Below are 6,946 nucleotides of genomic sequence, written 5' to 3'. Positions count from 1 at the left end.
TCCGTCTAATAGGCGCTGCTCGTGCATGGTTGTTTACATCTTTGGGTGGATTTAGAGACATCTCTGAACAGTCAAAGGGACTGTGTCGGTGATAAAATATCCGCTGTCAACGTCTATCTTCAAGAGTTCTGGGAACTGAGGCGAAGCAAAATTTTTTCTGATGTGTGTAGAAGTATCAAGACGGTTGCCTTAAACATCAAGAAGGTAGTATTAGAAGTACAAAAAATTACCATATTATAAACGTGAAAATTGACTGAAATATTCTCGTAATCCATATCTAACGATAGCATTTGATGTTAGTAGTATCAATTTAGAATCAGACGATATCGAGGTGTACGAAAAGTAATCCACATTTTTATGCACCAAAGAAACTGGTGTAGGCATGCGTTTTCAAATGCAGACATATGTAAACAGGCAGAATACGGCGCTGCGGTCGGCAACGTCTGTCTAAGACAACAAGTGTCCGGCGCCGTTGTTAGAACGGGTACTTCTTCTACAATGGCAGGTTATCAAGATTTAAGTGAGTTTGAACGCGGAGTTATATTCGGCGCAAGAGCGACGGAGCACAGCATCTCTGAGGTAGCAATGAAGTTGAGACTTCGCCGTACGACCATTTCACGAGTGCACCGTCAATATCAGGAATACGGTAAAATATACAATCTCCGACATCGCTGCGGCCGCAAAAAGATCCTGCAAGAACGGGACCAACTACAAATGAAGAGAACCGTTCGCCGGCAGCGGTGGTCGTGTGGTTCTAGGCAATGCAGTCCGGAACCGCGCGACTGCTACGGTCGCAGGTTCAAATCCTGCCTCGGGCATGGATGTGTGTGATGTCCTTAGGTTAGTTAAGTTTACGTAGTTCTAACTTCAAGGGGACTGATGACCTAAGATGTTAAGTCCCATAGTGCTCAGAGCCAAGAGACCCGTTCAACGTGATAGAAGCGCAACCCTTCCGCAAATTACTGCAAATTTCAGTGGTGGCCCTTCAACAAGTGTCAAGCGTGCGAACCGTTGAACGAAACATCATCGATACGGCTTTCGGAGCCGATGGCGCACGCCAAGAGCTTTACACCTTTCCTGGGCCACTCAACACCGTCATTGGTCTGTTGTAGACTGGAAACATGTGCCTGGTCGGACGAGTCTCGTTTCAAATTGTATCGAGCGGATGGACGTGTACGGGTATGGCGCCAACGTCATGAATCCATGGACCCTGCATGTCAGCAGGGGACTGTTCAAGCTGGTGGGGGCAACGTAATAGTGTAGGGTGTGCGCATACGAAGTGTTACGAGACCCTTGATATGTCTAGATACGACTCTGGCACGTGACATGTACGTAAGCATCCTGTCTGATCACCTGCATCCATTCATGTCTACTGTACATTCCGACGGACTTGGGCAACTACAGCAGGCAATACGACACCCCACACGCCCCGAATTGCTATAGAGTGGCTCCAGGAACACTCTTCTGAGTTTAAACGCTTCCAGTGGCCACCAAACTCCCCAGAAACCATCAACATCATTGAGCGTGTCTGGGATACCTTGCAAAATGCTGTTCAGAAGAGATCTCGACTTCCTCGTATTGTTACGGGTTTATGGACAGCCCTGTAAGATGCATGGTGTCAATTCCCTCCAGCACTACTTCAGACTTTAGTCGAGTCCATGCCACATAGTGTCGCGGTACTTCTGCGTGCTCGCGGGGGCCCTACGCGATATTAGGCAGGTGTACCAGTTTCTTTAGCTCTTCAGTGTATTAACATTCACTATCTGGTTAAACCCATTCGGACAGCTATTAGTAGACGAAAGTAATGAGACGTAGCAGGAATGAGAACAGCAGAAACTTAACGTCAGGATTGATGGTCGCGAAGGAGATTAAATTAAGGAATTCTCCTACTTCGACAGCAAAACACCAATGACGGACGGTGGAAGGAGGACATCAAAACCAGACTAACACAGTCAAAAAGAACATTGCTAGCCAAGGGTGACGCTCGATTTTGGAACTGATATTAACGATTTTTCTAAATAAAAAAAAGTAGGAAACTGAGTTTAGACCTTTATTGTAGCCCTTTAAAATCGTAGTATGTTAACAGCATCTTCCGTCGGTTCTTGGTAGAGCAACATAATACGATAAATGAAAAGCACCAGTTTGCTTTTGTTCTACAATACTAATCTTATTATGTTAAACCGTTTTACGGCTTACAAGGCCATCTCCAGACGTTCATGTCTGGCATTTACGTCTGAAGATGGCCTCGTAAGCCGAAAAACGATTTAACACAATAAGATTAGTATTGTAGAACAAAAGCAAACTGGTGCTTTTCATTTATCGTATTATGTATTTTTCAGTTACAAATCTTGCACCCGGAGCATATTAAACAACATCGACGAAAGGTCTTCGCAAGGTGTGGACGTCGCAGTTTTCAGTCAAGAGCAAAATTTCAAACCTGCTGTAAAACTGATATTCGTCTAATGTAGTACGCACAAATGTTTTAAAAAATGGTTTATAATAAAATAGAGATACTGAACAACGACAGCCAATGTTTTCGAGAAAAAAGTAGTTTTCAAAACGAGCGCCAGAAATCGAAATTAAAATTTCATTTTCAAGCACTCACGTTTCACTTCGTATAAAAAACAAGCGAAATAACAAGTTAAGCAGACGCGAAACAAATAATTGCTCTCAGACTAACATAAACGAATTATGTTTCGAATTAAAATCTTGTTTTGAGCAGTATTTTAAATTGATACTAATGCCGTATATGATACTGCCCGAAAGTAACAGGATGTGTGCTCCTTCGATAGCTGTTACAGTATTACAACGGTTGCGTCCGAGTGCTCGTATGCGCCATACCCGCAACCAGTAAATCGCGGAAACATTTTAACATTTATGACACTCATTACATGAATGAATCTTGAAAATACAATATCTAAGAAACATTTTAAACCAGCAAAAATAATAGGCTACAAAATGTCCTTCCCCTTAAGTTACGACATTATGTTCCATCTTACTCTGTGCTTTTAGTGCCTTTCTTTTTATGGCCTTTGACTTAACTTTGTAACCTCTTGTATCGTACTTTTATGCTGGACAGCCAGTATGTTACCTGTTGTTGACTGAGCCATTAATACAATGCTGAATGCCCATGTTACATATTTCTTAAGTTTTTGACTCGACCATGTTTCTCATTTATATCCAGAGACATAAATGTCATGTAATGTTGCCTCTACTGTCTTGGCGCCAGTCCGTATTATAGCGTCCCCAGTGAAATAATACGAAAAGACTTAAAAAAACAGTATTTATAAAGAAGAGACATTTAAAAATTGAATAATATATATTTTTATCATGTACCCGTAAAATAATAATTTCTCTGTTTAAGTTTAGAGTGCAAAGAAATATAACAAAATGATCTAAACAGATGATAAGATACGCTCTTTTGTTAATTTTTTAGTCGTCTCCACTTCTTCTCTTGTCTTGGTTGCCTGTAGACGGACATCTTGCGAGTGCTGGCAAATGTAAGCATATTTGCACTAATTAAGCAGATAATATATTGATTTAATATTATTGTTCACGTTTAATATGTAAGAGGTGATCCCGATGCCATGTCAGCCTTCCGTAGAATTAACCTGCATTCGAGTAATTTACAGATCAACAATCGCAGCGGCCGATGCAGCCAACGACGCCATTACGTGGCGATATTAAATTATTTAGCAGAAGCAAAAACTCCCCCGCTATTAACATAATATACATCAATCTCCACAGCCGCCCGACGTTGCAGAAAATACATAGCTTTAAGGTTCTTATTTTCAGTTCCACAGCTGAGAGCCAGGGCCAGGACTCCGGCTACAATGCAATGGTTAACGGAGGTAAGAAAAATTACTCTCGTGCGTGTATGGGCAGCAATTGTAATTAATAACTAAAGATTTTTTGCTTTAAAGTGAACTGACTAGGCGACGAATTTAATATGAAAAGTTTATTCCATTGTTCAACTTATATGCTGATGTCTTAAGATTCAGCGACTCTAACATTCATTAACGTAACAAATAATTTAAGATTAATATCGTTAAAAAGGAGAACTTCACAAAAGCATTTAATCGTAAATCAAAATTGAATGAAATATCGTTTTTATTAAGGCCCACCACGTAAGTCGGCAACAATAAACATAATAACAATAATAATATATTAAATTACGACGGCCGACGGACGCGAGAGTATCAGGAGCTGCCGCGCTTTCTTTGATGCCTGCGGGATCGACGAAGTCCCTAAGCCCCGTGAAAGAGCAGTGAGTGCCCTAGCGCAGTGTATTTAGAGGCACGCGCATGACGGTGGAGGAAAGCCGTTTAGCGGCCGACAGAAAGCAGAGAGCTCTGTCGTTCGAGTGACGTGTCGGCATTAAGTGGACACTATCACCGCTGTGTGAGCGGCGACCGCTTTCAAGAGTGACGGTTGGCGCTCGGTGGAGCTCTGTGATTGCAATTGCGCTTTTTTCTGTTACTTTCCGTGTTTAATTTCGTGATGTGTCATTATTGTGTATTGGATCGGGGACCACGAAACGACGGAGAGGCTTCGTCACCGCCGTAGCCCTCAGTGGTTCACAACCCCGCAACAGGTCACAGCAGTCCACCCACCCCACCGCTGCTCCACATCTAACCCAGGATTGTTGTGTGGTTCGGCCCCCAGTGTCCCCCCCCCTCCCCCCCCCCCCCCCTCGCGGAACGTCTCATACCTGACGAGCGTAACCCCTCAAATCTTTGCGTCGCAGCGTAATGATGGCGTACGCGTACGTGGAGACAGTGTTTACGCAGCAATCCAAAAAATGGTCCAAATGGCTCTGAGCACTATGGGACTTTACATGTATCGTCATCAGTCCCCTAGAACTTAGAACTACTTAAACCTAACTAACCTAAAGACATCACACAACACCCAGTCATCACGAGGCGGAGAAAATCCCTGACCCTGCCGGGAATCGAACCCGGGAACCAGGCGCGGGAAGCGAGAACGCTACCGCACGACCACGAGCTGCGGACACGCAGCAATCGCAGACATAGTGTAACTGCGGCGGAATAAGGGGAATCAGACCGCATTCGCTGAGACAGATGGAAAACCGCCTTAAAAACCACCCACAGGCTGGCCGGCACTCCGGACCTCGACACTAATCCGCCGGGGACCGGCACGCCTTCGCGCTCGGGAGACAGCGCGTTAGACGGCACGGCTAGCTGGGCGGGCGATGTATCATTATACTACCCTAGCGCCCGATGCTATGCACGTGTAGACTCTATGGCCTGCAAAGATTTTTTTTTTTATTTAACTATTTAACTGAAGTTTTATGCTGTTCACAAATTGCAACACCTCTAAGCTATTCACGCTAATTAAGGCGACATAAGCATGGTCTTTTCCGAATGTACTTCTGACCAAAAAGCGATTCTGGTAGCTGGAGTCCAAATGTATTGTTAGTCATACCTTTCGCAGATGACGAAGAAATTGAAGAAATGTATGATGAAATAAAAGAAATTATTCAGATTGTGAAGGGAGACGAAAATTTAATAGTCATGGGTGACTGGAATTCGAGTGTAGGAAAAGGGAGAGAAGGAAACATAGTAGGTGAATATGGGTTGGGGGACAGAAATGAAAGAGGAAGCCGCCTGGTAGAATTTTGCACAGAGCACAACATAATCATAACTAACACTTGGTTTAAGAATCATGAAAGGAGGTTGTATACATGGAAGAACCCTGGAGATACTAAAAGGTATCAGATAGATTATATAATGGTAAGACAGAGATTTAGGAACCAGGTTTTAAATTGTAAGACATTTCCAGGGGCAGATGTGGACTCTGACCACAATCTATTGGTTATGACCTGTAGATTAAAACTGAAGAAACTGCAAAAAGGTGGGAATTTAAGGAGATGGGACCTGGATAAACTAAAAGAACCAGAGGTTGTACAGAGATTCAGGGAGAGCATAAGGGAGCAATTGACAGGAATGGGGGAAATAAATACAGTAGAAGATGAATGGGTACCTTTGAGGAATGAAGTAGTGAAGGCAGCAGAGGATCAAGTAGGTAAAAAGACGAGGGCTAGTAGAAATCCTTGGGTAACAGAAGAAATATTGAATTTAATTGATGAAAGGAGAAAATTTAAAAATGCAGTAAGTGAAACAGGCAAAAAGGAATACAAACGTCTCAAAAACGAGATCGACAGGAAGTGCAAAATGGCTAAGCAGGGATGGCTAGAGGACAAATGTAAGGATGTAGAGGCCTATCTCACTAGGGGTAAGATAGATACCGCCTACAGGAAAATTAAAGAGACCTTTGGAGATAAGAGAACGACTGGTATGAATATCAAGAGCTCAGATGGAAACCCAGTTCTAAGCAAAGAAGGGAAAGCAGAAAGGTGGAAGGAGTATATAGAGGGTCTATACAAGGGCGATGTACTTGAGGACAATATTATGGAAATGGAAGAGGATGTAGATGAAGATGAAATGGGAGATACGATACTGCGTGAAGAGTTTGACAGAGCACTGAAAAACCTGAGTCGAAACAAGGCCCCCGGAGTAGACAATATTCCATTGGAACTACTGACGGCCGTGGGAGAGCCGGTCCTGACAAAACTCTACCATCTGGTGAGCAAGATGTATGAAACAGGCGAAATAACCTCAGACTTCAAGAAGAATATAATAATTCCAATCCCAAAGAAAGCAGGTGTTGACAGATGTGAACATTACCGAACTATCAGTTTAATAAGTCACAGCTGCAAAATACTAACACGAATTCTTTACAGACGAATGGAAAAACCAGTAGAAGCCAACCTCGGGGAAGATCAGTTTGGATTCCGTAGAAACACTGGAACACGTGAGGCAATACTGACCTTACGACTTATCTTAGAAGAAAGATTAAGGAAAGGCAAAGCTACGTTTCTAGCATTTGTAGACTTAGAGAAAGCTTTTGACAATGTTGACTGGAA

This window comes from Schistocerca serialis, chromosome 10 (genome assembly GCF_023864345.2).
Source record: "Schistocerca serialis cubense isolate TAMUIC-IGC-003099 chromosome 10, iqSchSeri2.2, whole genome shotgun sequence".
Taxonomy (NCBI): domain Eukaryota; kingdom Metazoa; phylum Arthropoda; class Insecta; order Orthoptera; family Acrididae; genus Schistocerca; species Schistocerca serialis.
The sequence above is the reverse complement of the archived record's forward strand: the minus strand, read 5'-3'. Positions refer to the sequence as shown.